This window comes from Mus caroli, chromosome 3 (genome assembly GCF_900094665.2).
Source record: "Mus caroli chromosome 3, CAROLI_EIJ_v1.1, whole genome shotgun sequence".
NCBI classification, from domain to species: domain Eukaryota; kingdom Metazoa; phylum Chordata; class Mammalia; order Rodentia; family Muridae; genus Mus; species Mus caroli.
This window is the reverse complement of record NC_034572.1, coordinates 65629374-65653542: the sequence shown is the minus strand read 5'-3', so window position 1 is coordinate 65653542 and position 24169 is coordinate 65629374.

Sequence of the window (24169 nt, the reverse complement as noted above, 5' to 3'; positions counted from 1 at the left end):
TTGCTGTAGATTGCTTTTATCATGTTTAGTTATTGGCCTTGAATTCCTGATCTTTCCAAGACTTTTATTATGAATGGATGTTGTATATTTAGACCAAGTATTCTATTGGCAGCCTATATAAAGGACATGGAAGAAAGAATATTTCTTTCTATATACTTGTTCTTGATTTCATGAACAAGTCCATTCCTTCACTGGAATTAGAGCCTAATTCACTGGGATTCTGACATATACATACACAAAAACAACTGAGACAATCAATATAATTAATGGGACAGCTACTGGATTCTTGGACCTCCCATTGGAAAACACAGCCATAAATTTATTAAATCCAGCACCACAGCTTGCAAGCCATTATAATAAATCCTGTTTCTATACACATATAGATTCATTTTATAAGTTATGTTCCTCAAGAAAACCCTAACTAATACAGACATTATTCTTATTCAATTCACCACATTCCAATTGCTGGACCCCCATAGGTTGTAGACACATCATAATGCAAAATGCATTCAGTCCAGCTTTGAAACTCTCATAGTTTTTTAAAGTCACAATACTGTTTCAAAGTCTAATGTCTCTTTTGAGCCTCAAGAGAACCTCTTAGATGTAAATGAATGAAATGATTAATAAATAAAAAAAGGAAAAATGTAAACCTGTGTAAAATTAAAATCCAAGAGAAGATGACATGCTTACAACATAAAACAGCTCACAACATATATATTACCATTCGAAAAGAGAAGAAGAGGGGGGGGGGGACGAAAGAAATACTGGACCAAAGCATACTAAAAGCAAGCAGGGTAAACTAGATTCTTCATCAACAGTGTCAAAACACTGTTCAGATCTCCCATTCCATTTAGCTTTGTGAATCGCAACTCCTATTCTCTCAAGCTGTTCCCACACCCTGTTAAAAGCACTCCTTAGCAGATATCCTCAGGCTCTAACATCTCATACATCTTGAATCTAGAACTCAAACCAAGGTTCACATTCAAGACTACATATTCTGCCATCTTGCCTTCCATGCAGGGCACTTCTGACACACACCTGGCTTCAGGGACTCCTTTCTTGTGGAAGAAGATTTCACAACCTCTTTCTTCTATTTTTCATTCTAAAGCTAGAATAAAGTGGGCAAAGACGCCAAGTTCTGCTTCTTGTTGAGGACTGGAACCTGGTATTCTCCAAGAGTTAGACCATTATCTTCATGGCTTGGGACATGGGAGCATGTAGGATCAAGAATGAGAGCTTTAAACAAGATCTATAAGCATAAAGAGAGCCTGTGCTTTGTGTGGACTTTTGAAATCTCAGAGTTTTTCTTCATTTACATATTTCTTCCAACAAGGTCACAACTACACCAATTCAGCCCACCTGTTAATCCCTTCAAGCCTTTTAAACAGTTCTACCCACTTGAGACTGAGCTTTCAAATGTATGAGCTCATTAGGCCAGTCTCCTTCAAATCACTCACCTTATCTTATCTTATCTTATCTTATCTTATCTTATCTTATCTTATCTTATCTTACCTTATCTTATCTTCTCACCTTCTCTGGAGTTTTACTAGCTCACCTGCCATTCCCTCTTCAATGAAGTCTGACTATGGTATGTGCATTATTTTCAATTTAAACTAAAATTTTATTCATTTTTCTCGTCTTTTTTATTAGCATTTTCCAATCACCTCTCTGCAGTTTTTCTTGAGAAGAACAATGACCAACAGAAGTGAAAAATGCAATTTTCTCTAGATGTCATTCAAAGTTTCAATGCAGACTAAGGAGAAATTACTCTCTTCATTTATACTGCTCACTACTGATGTAAAATCCCTTGTAGCTGAACTTTGTTTTTAGTTTCCTTTGAGAGAAAACCTGGGATTCATATACATGCATTTATTCTGTTGCAAGCACATTTTTGAGGAGGTTAAATTATGAATGTGCCCTATAGACTCAGGTGTTTGAATGTCTGGCCCATAGGAATTAACACAATTAGAAGGTATAGCCTTCTTAGAGTAGGTATGACCTTAGGTGACTATGGTAACTGTGTGTTACTGTGTAGGTGGGACTAGATGTCTCAAATACTCATGCCTTTACCAATCTCCTTCTGCTGCCTGAAGATCAAGATAGAGAACTCTCAGCTCTTTTTCCAGCACCAGGTCTGCCTGCATACCTAATGTTTCTTGCCATGATGATAATGGACTAAAACTTTGAAACTATAAGCCATCACAAATTAAATGTTTTCCTTTAACAAAGTTGCCATAGTCATGGTGTCTCTTCACAGCTGTAGAAACCCTAACCAAGGCAAATGTTGGTACCAGGGACTGGGTTACTGCTCTGATAGGCCTGACCATGTTTTTTTAAAGAGGAATATAGGTATTGAGATTTTGAATTAGAAATGCAGTTACATACTTTAAATAGGGCTTAATAGAAGCATGGAAGTCAGTGCTGCTGATATTTATTTGAACTGTGGGGGCCTGGCTCAAGAAGATTCAGAGTAGAATCATTTTAGAATGTAACCTAGATACTGCTTATAATGAACATCGTAAAAAAAAAATGTCTTCTAGAAATGTAAAAATCGTTTAGTTAAGGTTCTACTACCTCCAAGGCTGTATGTGATAACCAGAACTCAGTGGCATCACTCATCCAAGAAATTCAGACATCGTCTGAGAACCCCCATGACACTCACTGGACATTACAGACCAAGAGGAATGTTTTGTTCTGCTCATCTGAAGAGATAACACCTTTATCCCTCCTGAAACTGGAGAGTGTCTCCCAGAATCTTGCAATTGGAGAGTCTTCCCCAGAATCCTGACCCTTAAATCAGAGTCTTCTGTTAGAAAGTGGACCTGAACTTCAGCTAAGATATATTGGAAACTGCAAGCCAATCTCAATGTTTTTCTTTTACTTGAGAAAATTCCCATTATCATGGCATTTCCTCACAGGGAAAAAAAATCCTAATAGAGATACCATTTATATAGAAACTATACTTTTAATAAGAAAACTTAGTTTACTATCTGCTATAACTTTTGTCATCTAAAAATTTATCTTTCAAAAATATTAAAGCTCTTCAAATTTAACAAATATATTAAGAGTTTAGTATGCTCCAATACAAAACAGTTTTATCTGTTACTATTTAGTTATGTGTCACATCTGATTTTCCACATTCATATCCAAATTTGTTTATGTCCTTAAAACTGATATCATGCATCAATCAATTATTTTCTCAAATCAATTTTAGGACAATATATTCTATTATGTAATTTAATTATCATCTTCTAAAATTATATATAAACATTTATAAATTAAATTAAATCAAGGCACATAAGTGGTATAAAGATTATAAATATTCATATTTAAATACTGCTAATTTCTTAAAGAAAGTTCAATGAGAAACATTGGTTAAATAGAATGCAGAAAATTTAAATTGAATATTATATCTCAGATTGTCTTTAGTTGGTAATATTTATTTCTTCTTATATCACACTATTTTTGCTATTTTCTTTTAACAAAAATATATTTCTATGCAAACACAGAAAGCATAGAGTAAGGTTCAAAATATCTGTGAAAAGGTAAAGTTAGCAGCATATATTGCCTTTCTCACCTAATGTTTATGTGCTGTGTTTAATTTTATTGGATTGCTCTGAAGAACATTGTGAGTTGCCCATTATAATAGAGGTTAACTATATGTGACCCTTTGCATCTAAGATTTATTTTCTCATTTCAAACTCACTTCCTCTGAGGATTTCCTTTTTAAAAGAATAAAGAAATTTATTACCATAGAGCAGACATTTCTGTTGGTGTCCATCTATGACACACTATTTTGTTGATTCTGTTGGATTCTTTCTTTCTTTCTTTCTTTCTTTCTTTCTTTCTTTCTTTCTTTCTTTCTTTCTTTCTTTCTTTTTTTTTCTCTCTGAGAAATGTCTCAGTTCTTAATGGAACTCAGACACATCAAAATTTTAGTATATTTAAGTTTTACTGAAGGTTTTAAAGGATACATGCAATTATGTTAATGGAATCATCAAGTCCCTCTTGCAAGGAAGAGCCATGAGAAATATCTCAAACAAGAGTAAGTTGACATATCAAAAATCGAGATTTTTTTTCTCATATTTCTCAAAGTGTTTGAGAAGTTGGCAAATCTCATGAATTTCGTTTAAAACAAATGATACAGTAAAATATACTCACAATGAATCTTCCTCTATTCTTCTACAGAATATAATATATTTTTAGTATGCTCCGGTGAATAATACAAAGAAGAGTAACATAATATGACTTGTTAGAGACATTCACCAGTGAGCACTAATAGTAGCCAACCAAATGGGCAGTGGTTATTTAGTGTTGGAACAAACTTTTGGGAGTTTCTTCTTTTTAACCACAGAATAGAAAAAAGACAAGCTGAAAACTGTATTCCTAAATAAGGACAGTATAAAAAATATCACTGGGGAAATGAGCAAAATGAAGCTTACGATTTGAGTCTTATTTGACTTGTCTCCTTATAAACTTGAAACATGTAACGAGAGAATGGTATTGGGATGTGTTGAAAGAAGACATTATTTATGTATAGTGTCTTTGTTTTATCTAGCAAGCCAGTTTACAACCTACAATAATTGACTATCAATATTCTATTTGTATGTGTTATCGAGTGACCACCTTGCTTATATCTGTAAATTTACTATCATAACTATAAATGCAGTGAGGACAGGATTTATGGAAAGGACCCACAGTGAGAAAATAAATTTGTAAGTCTCTAAAATTTTCTGTACCCAATAGAATACAAGAATCAGAAGTAACATTGATTATGTGTACTTGGGAAATATGATTCAGGCATCATTGTGCTTTGGCTATGACATAATATAAAATTAATCACAGACTAAGATTAACCTTGAGTGGAGACTGGTATGTGTGGATACCACAGTTTATAAAAATGTGTCAGTTCACCTAAGGCCCCATAGCACTTAATTACTAGAGACAAGTTTATATTTATCTCTAACACTCTAACAATTAAGCCTGTGATCTTTCCTATGGGTTATGCTTCACTTCCTGAAAGGCATGTTGAGTTATATAGGCATTAACTAGGTCACTTTCTTTCTATTCTAACTCCTGTGAAAGAAATAACAATAACAAAAATTTAAATAGGCTCAATATGTGTAATGCAAATTGTTCTCCCTATTTTTGATTTAATAATACATTTAATTGGCTTTATGAAATAAAAATTGCTTTTATTTTCTTTCTTATATGTCTTTTCCTGGGAGGAACACACTAACTGACAGTCTAACACCAAATGGCCACCCGGGAAAGCATACATACAACATACAAGTAACACTTAACAGGCTGAGTAGATTTTAAGAAGGAATATATATGCATATAAATAAGCATACATACATATGATAACAATTCATGAAAGCAAAGGCAATACATTTGAATGAGCAAGGAGAGGTATAAGTGAGATTTTTGCAAGGAGACAAATGGTAGGAAAATTTTGTAATTATAGATTCAGAAATAAACAGTAAAGGTATATAAACTATTAAAATGTAAAGATAATTACCGTATCTATTTGAGTAGACTATGAATTTAAGAAATAATGAATTATAAACAAAATTTTTAACATACATCTACTTTAAGTTAATGCAACTGTAAAACAGTCAACTTTACTGAGATTATTAATAGTGATTATAAATGTTCAAACGAGCAAATATTAAAATCAGCTGCTTTCTTAGCTAGCCCTCTATTGCTATGATAAGATACCACGAGCAAGGAAAGTAATAATAGAAAGTGACTGGGCTTATGGTTTCAAAGGCTTAGAGTCTATGATAGAGGAATCCAGGCAGTTGCAGCTACTGTGGCTAACAGTTTATATCATCATCCACAAAAACGAAGCACAGAGCATATTAGGAATTGAACAAGTCTTGAAACTTCGGAGCCTATCTCCAGTGACAAACCTCCTACAACAAGAAGGCTTATCTTAAAATTGTTTCTAAAACAGTTCATCAATTCACAAACAAAAGAGTCAAACATATGATTAAATGAGTGTCATTCTTATTTAAATCCCCACTCCCTGCACCACCCTACCCAGGCATATGCACATACCACAATGAAAAATTCGTTTAGTCCAATTTCAAGAGTCCCCATAGTCTTTTCTCAACAACACTTAAAGTCCATAGTCCAAGTCTATTCTGAAACTCAGGGTGATCTTTTTTCTTTATCTATCTATCTATCTATCTATCTATCTATCTATCTATCTATCTATGTACTTACTTTGTATATCTATTGTTGCTCTCCCCCTCCTCCTTCACCCCATGATCTCCCACTCATGAAGTTCCTCTTCCCATCCCCCATCTCCTTCTCTTTTGAGAGAGGGACACAACCCCCCAACCATATCCTGAGTATTTCCCCACCTTGGCAAGCTAGGCATATCCTCTTTCAGTGAGGCCAGAAAAGGCAGGCCAGGAAAATAGATCCAGAGGCAGGCAGCAGGTTTAGGGATAGCTCCTGCTCCAGTTGTTGGGAGACTCCACATGAAAACCAAGCTGAACATCTGCTACAATGTGCTGCACACCTTGGTTAGTGGTTCAGGATAGCAAAAACTATTATCAATAATAAAAATATTCTGGGGTAAACACTCATTTCATGGGGTTGGCTTTGGAGTTTTACAGCCTTAAGGTCTAAAGATCCTTCCTGAAGTCCCTGGTGGGGTCCTAGACTGTATGTAAAGGAGAAAGCGGGCCAAGCACAAGCTTCTGACACCTCTTCTTACCCACTACTAATGCAAAGTGACCGGGTGCCTCAAGCTTCTGCGCCGTCTTCACTTGTCCATCATGATGGACTGTATGTGCTCTGTAACCGTGAACCAAAATAGGCCCTGCCTTCTTACATTGCATTTCACAAGGTATTCTTTTACAATGATGGCATGACCTAGAAGAAATGCAGTGCCTAAACTCAATGCCTGATTCACTGTGAGCATTCTTGGTTAACACAGAGAATTCAGCAAGCCCAGACACAGGCAAGGAAATTCAGAATGAGCTGAATCGCTCAAAGATGATACCATTGAAAAAAAACGACCTGTGTCCTAAGGGTTAAAGGTGACAGGATCAAATCCACAACCTGTAGAATATGACAAGAATGTGAGGGAGTTTCATAACAGAGAAAGCTATTACCACCCAAAACAGGCCCTGGAAAGAGACTGGGGCCCCCTCCAGTTCTGAAGACAGAGCCTTGTGGCTGGGGGGAGATACCACACACCAGGGATGCAGCCCTGGCTCCAGCCTGGCTCATCCATGGAAACTGTCCACCGTAAATAATAAATAATAAAAAAATAAAAATAGTAAATAATAAATAATAATATAATAATGAAATATATAATATAATATAATAATATAATATAATAATAATTAATAATAAATAAATAATCATGGGAAGTAAAGGGAGGGAGAGAGAGAACTGGGAGTGTGATAGGTGAATGAAGAAAAAAAAAAAAAGAGGGCCAGGATCAGGTATGGGAAGAGACAGAATAGAAGTCCAGAGGGTCAGGACCATGAATAGAAACATGGGTGGTAAAAAAAAAAAAAAAAAATATGGGGGTAAGAAACAGGTGTAGCCACAGGAAAAATCCCAGAAGCCAGAAAATCAAGAGGTTCCCAGGACCCAATGTAGATGACTTTAGCAAAAATACTCACAAATGGTAGATAAAACCTGTAGAGACCACTTTCCATAGATAAGCACGACCTCCTGATGAGGGATTTTTCCACCCACCCATATTTAACATTTTAACCCAGAATTCTTCCTGTCTAAAGGAAAAATAGGGACAAAAATGGAGCATAGACTGAAGGAAAGAACATCGAGAGACAATCTTACCTTGGGATACAGCCCATGTGAGGACAGCAATCCCCAACACTATTGATGACGCCAAGAAAGTACTTGCTAACAGAAGCCTGGTATAGCTTTACTCTGAGAGGCTCTGCCAGCACTTGACTAATCCTGATGCAGATACTATAGCCAACCATCATCTTGAGCATGGAGATCCCAACTGAAGTGTTAAGGGAAGGACTGAAGGAGCTGAAGGGGGTTGCAACCCCATAGGAAGAACAACAATATCAACTAAGCTGACCACGCAGAGCTCTCAGGAAATAAACCACCAACCAAACAGTATACATAGAGGGACCCATGGCTCCAGCTACATATGTAGCAGAGGATTGCCTTATCTGACATCAATGAGAGGCATGGCCCTTGGTCTTGTGGAGACACTATACCCCAGCATAAGGGGAGAATAGAGAGGTGAGGCAGAAATGGAGTGGGTGGGTACAGTAGCACCTTCTTAGAGACAAAGGGGAGGGATTTTGGATGAGGGGCATTCACTGAGAGGAGACTAGAAAGGGGGACAACATTTGAAATGTAAATAAATAAAATAATCAATTAAAGAAAAAAGAAATAGAGATATTATTACAGGGAAAAAAGTAATTCTGAAATTTAAAGAAAACCCTAATTAAACAAAGACACACACACATACACACACACACCCCTTCATTGTCCATAAATTTTTCTCTTTAACTTAATTCAAACACTCTCTAACAGTGTTTCCATTAGATTATACTTTTTAAATGTAAAGACTAAGGACAATGACAAAGTATGTCTTCTTTTAAGTGAGCTTTGTATATTAACCCGTTGTTTGTTCATTTGATTCTACTTTTCCTTTGTACCCCTTACTTGCAAATTGTTTTGATGAATTGTTTTGTATATTTCAGAGCTTTCCCAAGATATAAGAATATATGCTAATGAAAGGATAGAAATAGAATACTTTGTATTCCAAATGAAAAAGACAGAAATATTGGATTAGATCAGTCAATAGAAACAAGTACCTAAATCATTTACTTATAATTGAATCCATATTTTTGGCCAACAGTATTACTGGATAGTTCTAGTAAAGATGATGACAGTTTCTACTGTTGTCTCTATGTCAGCATTGCATATATTATTTATTATAAGACTAAACTGTTTGCTATATTAAGAAAATAGGTCAAACATATGATTTATACAGAGCATTTTTTAGCCACTCCAAATGTCAACTAGCTCTTCAAAAATTCTCTTTGTGCTCATCTTTAGTATTTTTTTCTGTAAAACTGAGCCAAAAAATTTCTAAAAATAGCTGAAGTAGACATTTAGGGATAAATGATCCAAACGAGATACTTTTGCTACATGTTTTCAAGCTTAGCAGTGACAGATATAGAGCTCGTAATATATTCCAGAAGACAACTTGGAGTAATCAAGTATAATTTTCATTTTTATCATTCAGAAAATGTTTTACACAGTCCTTTATAGAAAACCAAGGCACCATCTCTTTCTTATGTCTTGGAAAAAAAAGTTTAAGTGTTAATTAATTTATCATACATTACATAATAGCAATGGTAAAATGATGTACTTTCTGGGTTGTTCACAGCAAGAGTATTTGTATGTTTTGTGCAATATGTGTACCATACTAGATACATTACAGTTATATACTCCAGAGAAATATATATGTACACACACACACACACACACACACACATACAATGGACTTAAACAGTTTGTCATGTCATTCTTCTTCTGCTCAAAGAAACAACATACTTTTATGGTTTGTATTTTAATGAAGTCTCCTTTTGTTAGGAAAGACTTCTTTCATAGAGCAAATTACTATATATTACTGTTATCTTTAGAATCTCTGTAGCAAAAAACGGTGCTTTTGTTACTATTTCTCTTTTCTGAGGTTAATTTTATGGTGAAGATACTCAAAAGTTAATAAAGTAAAGTTATCCAACTTGGCTGATTGGGAAAAAACAACACTTGCCTCCTACATAAGAAGCAGCAATGGCACAAATGAATGAGGGTCTGGGCAGTGTGACCTTCAAAATAGACTGGAACTCAGCAAACAGGTAGTGGGGATGTATAAACAAAGAGGAATTGGGTTATATAGCAGTTTCATACAGAATTTCCAACATACATACTGATTGTTAGCAGGAGAAACCCCTCTATTTGTAACATTCTTGTAGGCTTACATAACTAGTAATAACTTGCAGTTGTAACGATGAGGTACTTCTGTAGTTTTGAAAGAATTTCACTCTAATTTTGGTTGTTGATGCCTTGTGTATTCTCTGCTTCAGAGATGAAACATACATAATCTGTTCCCCCAGTGGAGAAACTTAACATACTATAACATGGCATGCCTTACTTTTAAATTCCACCTTTCCTTAGGTCTAGTAATCTCTACATCTCCCCATCCGTCATCTCCCCATCCATGATGCCCCAAAATAGCCTATAACACAACAAGCTATAAGTGTACCCTTCAAATGTAAACTCAAATATGTTGTGTTCTTTAAGAAACAGGGTTCCACTGACTCAATGCAATCACATATATGAGAAGGAGAGTCCATGTTATCATCCCCGCATGCTGACCCCATACCTAGCATTTGTAAAACTATGGCTGCAACATTTTGTTTTTGTTGTCCATACAAAATTCATGGGGTCAAAACTATGTGTTCCATACTCTTAGTGCTTCATTTTCCAATGCCACAGTTTTCATCACCATTGGTGCTTGCCTTTATGAGGAATGAAGACACAGTTTTTCTATATCCTACACTTCACTATGGTTCTTGCAGCAATTGATGCTCTATCATAGCTGCAACTAAGTAAATTCTTCCCTTTAGCTAAATCCATTGTGTTATGATGACCACCAAGACCATTCTCACTTTCCTCTGTGAAGCCTGAGAGCAAACTCTGTGAGCTAAGTCTTAACTCATTTATAACTACAGTTACACCTGAAGACAAACTGCTGAACATTCAGCAATTTCACATTACACTTGATAGCTACAAGGTCACATGTGTAATTGGTGCTCATGTCTACATTTCCTTTTTTTAAAATTAGATATTTTCTTTATTTACATTTCAAATGTTATACCTTTTCCTGGTTTCCCCTCTGGAAATTCCCTACCCTGTCTCACTTTCCCCTGTTTACCAACCCACCCACTCCCACTTCCTGGTACTGGCATTTCCCTGTACTAGGGCATAGAACCTTCACAGGATCAAGGGACTCTCCTCCCACTGATGAACCACTAGGCCGTCCTCTGCTACATATGCAGCTAGAGCCATGAGTCCCACTTTGAGGATTCTTTGGTTGGTGGTTTACTCCCAGGGTGATCTGGGGGTCCTGGTTAGTTCATATTGATGTTCCTCCTATGGGACTGCAAACCCCTTCAGCTGTTTGGGTACTTTCTCTAGTTCCTTCATTGGGGACTCTATGATCCATCCAATGGTTGGCTGTGAGCATACACTTCTGTATTTGTCAGGTACTGGCAGAGACTTTCAGGAGACAGCTATATCAGGCTCCTGTCAACAAGCTCTTGTTGGCATCCAAAATAGTATCTAGGATTGGTGCTTGTATATGGGATGGTTCCCCAGGTGAGACAGTCTCCGGATAGTCATTCCTTCAGTCTCTGCTCCACACTTTCTTTCTGTAACTACTTCCACAGGTATTTTTCCCCCTTCTAAGAAGGTTTGAAATATCCACACTTTGGTCTTCCTTCTTCTTGAGTTTCATGAGATTTTAAATTGTATCTTGGGTATTCTGAGCTTCTGGGCTAATATCCACTTATCAGTGAGTGCATATCATGGGTGTTCTTTTGTGATTGGGTTACCTCATTCAGGATGATATCCTCCACATCCATCCATTTGCCTAAAAATTGCATAAATTCATTGCTTTTAATAGCTAAACAAAGAATTCTCAACTGAGGAATACTGAATGGCTGAGAAGCACCTAAAAATTGTTCAACATTCTTAGTCATCAGAGAAATACAAATCAAAACAACACTGAGTTTTCACCTCACACCACTCAGAATGGCTAAGATCAAAAATTCATAAGACAGCAGATGCTAGCAAGGATGTAGAGAAAGAGAAACACTCCTCCATTGCTGGTAGGATTGCAAGCTGGTACAACCACTCTGGAAATCAGTTTGGCAGTTTCTCAGAAAATTGGACATAGTACTACCTGAGGACCTAGCAATACCACTCCTGGGCATATACCCAAAAGATGCTCCAACATGTAATAAGGACACATGCTCCACTATGTTCATAGCAGCCTTATTTATAATAGCTAGAAGCTGGAAAGAACCCATATGTCTCTCAACAGAGGAATAGATACAGAAAATGTGGTACATTTACACACTGGAGTACTACTCAGCTATTAAAAACAATGAATTTATGTCTACATTTCCTAATGACAATTCCTTTGCAAACCATGCCTTTCTTCTGATGTCTACACCTATAAATATCAGCTTTCACTATTGTTTGTTATAGGTCACAAAAATCTCTACTTTACAAATATCTGCTGTCTGACTATCCATTTAGTGTCTACTAGTATTGGTTAGATCTCTAATAATCATAGTAAGTAAGAAGATACTTCTGGGCACAGTAACAAACAAAACTAACACACCTTTGCAAACAAGTTCCAGTGACACATCTCAATGCTTGCAACAAAAACAAAAAAGTTCTATAGAATTAATTCCATTATATGGAAGAAGCATCGAATAACTTCAAATATGTAGACATCATTGCAGAACAAGAGCGTACAAATAAAGGATGCATGACACCTCTACATAACCCTAATTATTCTCCAGGATTGAACCTCAAATTAAAAGTAATTACACCACACTTGAAAAGGAATTTAAAACAATGACCCTGAGGAAGCATATTGAAATGAAAAACATTGCAAAAGCACTTCAATGAAATGCAATGTAATTATGTTGATGAGAACTTTAATAAAGAGATATATTAAAAATGAGTCAAAAAGAAATCTTAGAAATAATAAATTCGATAAATGAAATGAAAAAAATGCATTTTGTGCTTTCAACAGCAGAGCGTGCCAAGAAGAGAAAAATAATTTATAATTTTCATTTACCCTTCCTTTCCTCATGTTCTCTGTTTTTGTGGGAGTGAGGAAAAGGCTCACAAGTGGATCAGTATGACCATTTATAGGACAAACATCAATGTCAGAGGTATTCCATAGTTATTGTTGCAATGTTTATTGAGGCAAGTTCTTGCTACACTGAGAGCTTAGTAATTCTGTAAGAAGGGTTGGCTAGGAAGCCCAGGGATGTCACTGTTACCACCTACTCCATGCAGTAGTTTTGGAGCAAGGAATCCCCTTGCAGAATTGTTTTTCTTTATTGGATATTTTGTTTATTTACATTTCAAATGTTATACCCTTTCCTGATCTTCCCCCCTCCCCGAAGAAACCATCTATACCAACCCTCCTCCTGCTTCTGTAGGGGTGTACTCCCACCTACCACCCACTCCTGTTTCCCTGACCTCACATTCCCCTACAAGATGCAGTCCTCTGTTATATATGTATCTGGACCTCTCTCTGACTATCCTGTGAATGTTCTTTGGTTGGTGGCTCAGTCTTTGGGAGCTCCCAGGGGACCAGATTAATTAACATTATTGTTAGTATTCCCATAAGACTTGCAGTCTCTCAATTCCTTCAATCACTTCTTTTAGACAGGAGCAATTTGAGGTTAAAAGTTTTTAGGTAGGTTTGTGTACCCATTGTTCCACGATTTTGAAATGAGAGACTTCAAAAACAATCAACATGTAAAGAATAAATATTTTGTATTCAAAGAATGGAAGAAAGATTATAAAAAGGTTACATTACAAAAAGTGATATACATATTTGTTTCAATGACTCAGTGGAATTCATTAAAAATGAAAAATGTCAACATTTATATACAATTGTAAAGTATCAGACAGAGACATGGCAGTCTTGAACAAAAAATTGGACTTACTGCAATTCCAGACTTTAAATTTTACTTGGGTTATGACATTTGTGATAATGATCTTTCAGGTGTGCATATTTTCCAGGCTTGTAAATTCATAGGGACTTCCACTGAGATTTCAAAGCAAAGGCTAAGAGTACAAATGATGTGTTATGGGGTCAGAGATCTCCAAAACATTTCTCAGCAGGGCAATAAACTATAAAATTATAATGAAGACCAATGGAAGATGGGAACAGTATGCATTGCCTATCAGGGAAAGATTGAGAAAGCAACAAAAATAGCCCAAGAGAGCAACTATGTGGTCTACAAGCCATAGACATTGCAGTGGTGCAGTACCAGGAAGTTCATATCAAACTAAACTGTGTCCTAGATTCTGGACATGAAAATTAGGCAGTAATTTTTGTTAGATTTTGTCTATCCCTTAACTCTATCTCATTCTCCTAATCATCTATCTCTTTCTTTCAGAGCCAGAGTATTCATCATATGCCTTACATACAGGCATTGATTATATTGCTGATTTGTCTTGTTTTTAATCTCTTAAATATGTTTAGTAAATTTGTCCTTGAAATTTTGAATAATGTTTGGAAAATTAAAGCATTAGGTTGCATTTGTGAAATTGGCACATTTCTCAAAATGGGTTTACAAGAGCATTCTGGGGAACATATCAGGGTGGAACATTACTGATGTGATGAGTTTTCTCCAAAGTGGTTACCCATAATCACATAACCTCACCTTATGGCTTATAATATTGCCACTCACAAGAAAATACTTTTTTATAGGAAAGGCTCTTGAGGGAAGTGTGTGGACTTTTAGATGGTGAGAATTCTTGATGGTTCTTGGATTAATGGGCACATTTTTCAAATGAGATTATAAGGAACTGGCTAATCTACTTCCTTAAAAAGTTAGTGGTGAGTTGGTTTTTGCAAACTTTATATGCCTCAGTACAGGGGAACACCAAGGCCAAGAAGTGGGAATGGGTGGGTAGGGGAGTGTGAGAGGGGAGGGCATGGGGGACTTTTGGGATAGCATTGGAAATGTAAATGAAGAAAATACCTAATAAAAAAAAAATAACTGTGCCCTCCCATCCTATTCCTCTGCCTCAGATCCACCTACTTTCTGCCTCACCTCCAAAAAAATACAAACCTCCCAAAGATATTAACTAAATACTATATAACAAACTATAGTAAGACCAGACACATATGATCACATCAAAGCTGGATAATATAACCCAATAGGAAAAAAGGGTCCAACATCTAGGCATGTGTTTACAAGTGATGTTTCAAAATAAATATTTACCTACATAAATATATTTTGAAAGAATATATAAATTTTAAAAATGGTTGGATATTACATTTTTCCTTATAACTTAATATAATATTATAAACATGGTAGTATACATACCATTAAGATATAAAACTGGGCTGTCAAGATGGCTTAGCAGGTAAAAGCACTAACTGCTCTTCCAAAGGTCAAATCCCAGCAACCACATGATGTTTCAAAACCACCTGTAATCATATCAGATGGCTTTTTCTGGTGCATCTGAAGTCACCTACAGTGTACTTATGTATAATGATAAATAAATCTTTAAAAAAATATAAAACTATTGAAGTTTCTTTGAAAACCAGTTGGAATGAAGTATATTCATATTTTTACATATTAACATCTAAATGCAACTTTACACCATTTTTAAAAATATGGTTATTTTTACCCAAAATAGAAGCAATTTATACACTGAAAATAGAAATATATACTTTATATTATTCTTTCAAAACACTTAAGCATGGATTTTACATAAAATATGTATAAATTATATTTCAATCTGACTCAGTTAATCTATTACTATTAATATAGAACTATCTTTCAGACAGAAGAAAAATCATTCTGATTCAATGTACTTAGAGAGTACTCCCTTAAATCAAAGCATTCTATAAGTTTCAATGATACATTTAATTACACTACAGTTTTATATGTTCCTTAATTTCATGAACTCATGAAAGAACATCTGGCTTGCTGTACATAAATCATATTTTCATTTCTCCTTACCTCTGTAACAAAATTGATTTAATGTTAGCACCCTCATTCTCATGCTGATGGACTCTTTCTTTGTTATTGGTTGCACCAGATGGTGCATAGGTAACAATGATGCACTATTTTAAAGAAAATATATTATGACAACTATATTGACTTAACTTCAAGTACTGTAAATGAGGCCAGTTAGTATTTAAAATTATCAACAGATAATGCCTTTACAAACTCAGTTCCTTATAAACATATTTAAATAGTCATTTATTCATCCAAATATGTAATGGGACACAATTATATCTATAATTAGTATCATTTAAAGTACTTTAAACATACTATGGCATGGACAATGTTTATTTATTTAAAAATATTTAATTTAAAAGAATATATTTAAAGGCAGTAGCTATTCTCTATAATAAACTTTTAAATTTTTTTTTTTTTACATTCCATCTTGCCTTATGTTGGACATAAGGTTTTTGGGGGTATGTGTCCAAGTGTGGTGTAGCTAGATCTGAAGATAGATATATATCCGGAGGAACAGCCACACATTTCCATAGTGGCAATGCAAGTTTTCACTCCCATCAACATTGAATAATTATTTACTTTACACCCACATCTTTGCCAGCTTGCACCACCATTTGTTTTAGTGATTTTGGCCATTCTGACTGGTTTAAGATGAAATCTGAAAATAGTTTTGATTTGCATTTCTCTGATGAGTAGAATGTTAAACATTTCTATAACTGTTTCTCACCCTTTTGCGTTTTATCTTCTGAGAACACCCTGTTCAGATTGATACCCCATGTTTAATTCAGTTCTTAGTTTTCTTGATGTCTGATTAATAAAATTCTTTTTATATTTTTGATATAGCCCTCTATCATAGGTGTAGCTGGTAAAAGTCTTTGCCCATTCTGGAGCCAGATACACTGAGTAATTGTGTCCTTTGCTACATAGAGCTTTTCTGTTTCATATATTAGTTGTTGTATTAGTATCTCTGCTATAGGTGTTATGCTTAAAAAGCCTTTTTCTATACCAATGAGCTCAAGATTATTTTACCACTTTTATAAGATTCAAGGTATCCATCCTTAGATTGAGGTCCTTGATCCATTTCTAGTTGATATTTGTATACTTAATGAATATAGTTCTATAGGCATTCTTCTACATGCAAGCACCCTGTTTGACCAGAATCATTTGTTGAAGATATTATCATTTTCCAGTGTGTATTTTTAGCTTCTTTGTCAAAAAGAAGCTAAAAATTTGAGCAAAAATTAGTTGCTCTAGGGTGTGAGGGTTTATTTCTGAGCCTTCAAATTGATTCTATTCTATTGATTATCATGTCTGTTTGCGTGCTGATACTAGACAGTTTTTATTATTATATCTTTGGTTACAGTTTGAAATTGGATATGGTAGTGCATTCAGAATGTCTTTATTATTAAAGATTATTTTAGCTGTTCTTATATGTGTTTCCACTTGAAACTGAAAATTACCTCTCAATTTCTGTGTGAATCATGCTGGAATTTTGAATGAGATTACATTAAATCTATTGATTGTTTATGCTATCATGTCCATTTTCAGTATATTAATCCTTCTGGTCCATGCACATGAGAGATTTTTCCATCTTCTGATACATTCTTAAATGTTTTCTGGTGTCTTAAAAGTTTTATTATAGAAGTCTTTCACTTAGTAGGTGATAGTTACCCTAAGATATTTTATGTTTTTGAGGCTATTGTGGAATATTTTGTTCCCTATTTTTTTCTCATAACATTTATCATTTGAATATAGGAGGGCTAATTTTTTTGTGTATTAATTTTATATCATGATATTTTGTTGAATCTGCTTATCAGTTGTAGGACAAGCCTGGAGTAGTGTTTAATATTGTGAGGTGATGTTTCATGAGTTTGTATCACCTTTGAATCTTTCAGTTGTCTTTTTACTCTAGTTATGATTTCAAGTAATACATTGAATAGATATATGATAATAGACTTTCTTTTGTTGTATATATTCAGCTTTAATGCATGGGGTTCAAATGATACTAATATTAATTAATATTCTTGTATCTCATTAGATTTTCTGTTGTAATATGTGGTCAGTTTTGGAGAAAGTTCCATGAACAGCTGAGATTAGGTTATATTTTTTTGTGCTTGGTGAAATCTTCTTCAAATATCTCCTAGATACATTTAATTTATGTTATTATTAACTGAAACTTTGCTTTTTATTTTTTTATTTAGTGTGTAAATAGTGCTTGAAATTGGTTTTTCTTATGGAAGGTATTTCTTTCTCTGTCCGTTGTGATTGATAGTTTTGTTGGGTATATTACACTGGGCTGGCATCTGTGGTCACATAAAATCTGTAGAACTTTCACCCAGGCACTTGTACTTTACAGAGCCTTAATACTAACTTGTGATTTTATATGTTATTTAGTCCTTTCCTCTTGCAGTTTATAATATTCTTTCTTTGTTGTGTACATTGATCCCTATGTATTATGAGGAATTTGGTTTCTTGTGGGCATCTATCTCTTTAGGTTAGAATTTTTTTCCTCTATGATTTTGTTGAAAATATTTGCTATAACATTGTTCTGTGTCTCCCTCCCCTTTCTCTATTTATAAGTTCTTTTCCATAGTGTCTTTGATATCCTAGATGTCTTGTACCTGGAATTTTTTTTAATTAATATTTTCTTTGTTTGATGCATCTATTTATTTTTCCATGCTTTCAAAGCCTGAGATTCTTTTTTGCATGCCTCATGCTTTATTGGTAAGGTTTACCTTTGAAGTTCTTTGATTTTCTAGACTTGTTATAACAAGTTTATTTTAGTTTGAGATTTCTTTAGTGACTTAATTTTTTTTTTTTTATGTATTGAAGTCTTTTCATTATTTGATTCCACTGTTTCTGTTTTCAGAGAATTCATTAAAGGATTTATTTATATCTTCTTTAAGGTCCTTGGAAATATTCATAATTCCCATTTTGAAGTTCTTGCTGTGTGCTTTACTACATTGCATTTTTCAGTGATTAGTGTACAGGGGTGCTGGATTCTTGTGATGGCAAATTGTCTTGGATATTCTTTTTTGTATATTTGCACTGTTGTCTGTGGTTGTGATAATTAGTGTGTTTCTAGGTGTTTACATCAAATATTTTTTTCTGCAATTTCAGTGTTTTATTTCTTCATTTCCCTTTCGTTCTTGGCATCTTAAGAAACTGCAGTCATTGTTAGTTGCCTGTTAGGGACTGCTAGTGTATGAGAGTGGGTTGATTTGAACATAAAGGCTTAGAAATAGCTAAAGTGATTCTGTTCAAATCTAGAGATATGGCCCAACAGGATTTGGACATGTGACCATAAAGATCACTTGATACTGCAAGTCAGTTTAAGGAAGACAAAGAATTATTAGAAAAAGACAGGTATGAAAAAGCTAGGGGAACTGTGGGTTGGCGCCAAACATTCTAGGTCTCCAGTTAGTGAAGATGAAGTAGAAAACACAGCACCTGTAAGCAGGTTTTCAACAGACTGATGATGAGAATTGGGGGATCATGATGCAGGGCAAGAAGGATACTGTGAATTACTTAGCTGACTCCCTGACAAGTGTGACCACTAGGGGTCCCAGGAGGAAACTGTTTCTAGAAATGCAGGCTGACACAGAAAATAAAGATGGAAAACAAGGGGTGCTGTTGATGAAAGTGTCCACAAGAAATTGGAAAGTTGAATCCACAGGAAGGCTTAGTTATTCCTCCATGTTTGGAGGTAGGGATAGTAGGAGAAGAAATCTCTGCAAACAGTATAAATAGATTTGAGGTAAAACTAGGGAATCTTATAATGGAGGACAATAAGAAGAGTGAAAGTCACCTACCTGAGTCCCATTCTAGTTAGGTCTCCAGGGAATCCACTTTTAGAGTTTCTCTAAGTGTTGGAAAGTTATTCTTGCTGGTTCAGTGGAGTCCCCAGAAAGTGGCGATAGAGTGAGGGGAGAGGCACTTTCATGCGGTCTGCAATAGAGCTAGGGATGAGACTGAAGAAATTGTTCTTGCTTTTTTTAACTTAAAAAAATAATACCAGCTTTTATATAGCCAAAATAATCACAAGTTATATTTTAAGTACAATGTGACTGATTATTTTTCTCTCAGCAGCATTCAAATAGCTATAAAGAGAGAACATCATTTATTAAACTGTGAGAAGTAAGTTTATTTACTTACTGAAATGCTAGAAAAGGTATCCAAAAATGTATATGTTTTGACCAAAAATTTGGGCTTCCGATGGAACACAGATTGTTGGAATGTGGAATATTTGCATTGTAGTTATAGAACAAAATATGCAAAGTAAAGAGACCAAAGATGAAACAATAATGTCAGCAGAGCACTCTGATTATATTAGTCTCATCCACTTTTTTATATCACATTTTTTCAATACTAAGCCATTATCCAATCAGCATTCTGGGTCAATAAATTACTTTGAAAACCCACATATATTTTTCCTGGCATATAATTTTTGAACCTCACTCTAATCTTGTTTACTTTCTCATTTGTAAACAATTCTGTATCTGAAATAGAAATATTGAATCTGTACTTTCTAGAGGGATATATTAGATATTTAAGTTATGTGCCGTTGTATGTGTTATTTTTTGGTAGGGTCACTCCTAAATGGCTAAAATTAGTCAGAAAAAAAGGCTTATATTAAAACAAAAATGCCTGATGTATGCATGAGAATAAACAAGTTAAATGTGCTCTACAGAAATGAAAAATATCCTTAAAATGAGTCAGCTCAGGGAAGAAGCAGGAAAAGTTGTTTTAACCACAGTATTCAAATGGTCATCATAATTACATATTTTACCTGTTCATTTCATTTTCCAGAAGGGTGATTAGTCTATTTGCTAAGATAGCACACTGTATGTTTCAATAGTGTATTCTAAACTGGCCTGGTGTATTAATTGGTTAGTGTTGCCATAAGACCATAGTGTTCTAAAGATTATGATACTGGAAACAATTAGTATGCTTTAATTTCTTACAGTTTGATGTTCATAAACTGAAATGTGTTTTCTGTGCTAGTCGTGATTAGTAAGTATAATCAGTAAAAAGGGTCAAATAGTTGTTAATGAAAGCTGAGTTATGCTAGGGCTATGGTTTAAAAGTATAATATAGATACTGTTCTATAAACAAAGAAAGTAAACTCACAATAAAATAGATACAAAGAGAGATCCCTAAATTGTTTCTCACCTTTAATAATTCTTAATTGAATGTAGTTAAGTTTTATATTTTTAAAATATGTTACTTCTTCAATCTGGCTCTCATGAGTTATAATGAGCTAAAAAAACAAAAACAAAAACAAAAACAAAATCAAAAACAAAACCCTAGCCGGGCGTGGTGGCGCACACCTTTAATCCCAGCACTTGGGAGGCAGAGGCAGGCGGATTTCTGAGTTCGAGGCCAGCCTGGTCTACAAAGTGAGTTCCAGGACAGCCAGGGCTATACAGAGAAACCCTGTCTCAAAAAACAAAAACAAACAACAACAAAAAAAACAAAACAAAACAAAACCAAAACCCTCTTTATTCTGCATTAATTTATTTACTCATTCATTTTGCATCCCAATTGCAGCCCAACCACCTCTAACCCAGCACTTCTACCATGGTCCCATTTCTTTCTTCTCTGAGAAGTGGGAGGACCTCCCTTGCATACCAACCCATCCTTGTACATCACATTATTTCAGAACTAGGCACATTCTTTCTACTGAGGCCAGATAAGGCAGCTTACTTAGGGTAGCAGGATACAGAGTCAGGGGCAGTTTCCTATTCTAGCTGTTGGGGGACTGGTACTAAGGCCAAATGGTACATATGCTACATATGTGCAGGAGCTTAGGTTCAACCCATGTACACTTTTTTGCTTGGTAGTTCTGTCTCTGGAGCCCAAAAGACTCAGGTTAATTGACTCCGTGGATCTTCTTGTGAAAAACCTATCCTTCTCTCCCTTATCCTAATCCCATAAACCTTGTCTCAACTCTTACACAAGACTGATAAACTCTTCTAATATTTGGCTGTGGGTCTCTACATCTGTTTCAGTTGGCTTCTGTGTGCAGCCTCTCAGAGGACAGATATTCTGGTTCCAATCAGCAAGCATAATAGATATCATTACTAGTGTCAGGGTTTGATTCTTGTCCATCTGATATGTCACATGTTGGGTCAGTCAGTAGTTGGCCATTACCTTTGTTTCAGCTACATCTTTGTCCCTGAACTACTGTTAAGGAGGCCAATTTGGGGTAGAAGGTTTTGTGAGTGAGGTGTTACCCTTATTCCTCTACTGGGAATCCTGTATGCTTATAGGAGGTGTCTACGTTAGGGTCCATATCTCCCACTGCTAGTAGTTCCAGCTAGAGTCATGCTCATAGAATTCCAGGAGCCACCCTCATCCCAGTTGTCTGGCACCTCCAAGAGTTCTCCTTTTCCCCTCCACCCCCATCCCTACTCACAGACAATTTCTGGTCACTCTACCAGCCCTGTCTTGTCAGTTCTTCCTACACCTTATCTCCCCCTTCCTCATTCCTTACCCCTTTCCTACACAGTTCCTTACCTCCATCCTCCTCTGATGACTGTTTTGTATTTCCTTCCAGCATATTTGGAGTTCTGTAAGCTTCTTGTATGTTCATGGGCATCTCTTTCTTTAGGTTGGGGGAAGTTTTCTTTTATAATTTTGCTGAAGATGTTCACTGACCCTTTAAGTTGGAAATCTTCCTTCTTGTCTATACCAATTATCCTTACGTTTGGTCTTCTCATTGTGTCCTGGATTTCCTGGATGTTTTGGGTTAGGATCTTTTTGCATTTCACATTTTCTTTGATTGTTGTGTCAATGTTTTCTATGTTATTTTCTGCACCCAAGATTCTCTCTTCTATCTCTTGTAATATCTTGGTTATGCTTGCATCAATGGCTCCTGATATCTTTCCTAGTTTTTCTATTTCCTCCCCCTTGGTGATTTCTTTATTGTTTCTACTTCCATTTTTACATCCTGGATGGTTTTGTTAAATTCTTTCACCTCTTTGAATGTGTTCTCCTGCATTTCTTTAAGGAAATTATTTATTTCCTTCTTATAGTCCTCCATCATCATCATCATGAGAAGTGACTTTAGATCCATATCTTACTTTTCTGGACATGTAGAATAATACAAATACCCTGCACAATGCTCAAGTACAAGTGAAGAGATGACTTCAACATAAAACGATCTATTTTATAGTTCAATTTAAAAATGAGATAAGTCATTATAGCTGAAATTAAACCACCTAGACACGATCACATGTTTATTAATTACTTGCATGGCATATAGATTATTTAAAAATGCAGGTAAGGTAGAAGATACAGTTGTTGAATTTTGAGAACTATGAGAATGCTAAAATGTGATCTCAGAAGTTTCTGTAAGAAAGTGCTACTTGAGATATCTGTTTGATGGCAACTTAACTTTTAAAACTAAACTAATTTTGTAAATAGGTACAGGTTAATATAATACAATTCTACATGTTTAACATACCATATCTTTATCCTCAGATACTTTGTGATTTTATGGTTAAAATATTCAATATCTTTTCCTATGTTATATTAAACATGCCCTGTCTTTTAATTTTTTTGTCTGCTACATTAAAAATAAAAGTCCTGATACGGGTGAGATACTGTGAGATGCTTAGTGTTTTGCACATTGTGTTATACATCTATCAAGTTAAGCATATCATCTTGAAGAAATCTTCAAGAATATCTTTGGGAAAAAAACATCAAACAAGGAGAAATTCACAGTCTATGCTCTAATTCCATGAGATTTTCAAATCCAGTATATGAATGACATCATGCTGTTCTCGTTATTCTGTGCCTACTATTTCATGTAATACAAATGAACTGCTGTTTTGTCCTCATTGTTGCAAATAACAGGATACTATATAGTGTTATCATCATCACTGCATGGCATTAAGTGTGTATATACTACATTATTTTTTTTCAACCCTTAAGTGAACAGGCATTTATGTTTCTATTTCTAGCCTTTTCTGAGAGGTATTACACAATTAATAGGAGAATATATCTTTACAATATTGTGATTTAGCTAACTGCATATATGCATACAAGAATCTGGAGAGTTTTCTTTTATGAGACAACTTGTGATTTTTTTTTCCACAAAATTTTAACAATTATATTCCAATCCACAGTATAAGAGTTCTCTTTTTGTATGCTTGGTATTGCTTGCTATCTTTAGTATTGTCACAATAGAAATCCTTAATAAAGAATTTTGACTAACCAGCACCTGGGTGGCTGGGGCACGGGGTCGGCTGACACCCAGGACACCCACCACAGGACACCCACCACAGGACACCCACCACAGGATTTTGAGACTTCTGGTGAGTGGAACACAGCTTCTGCTCCAGTCCAAT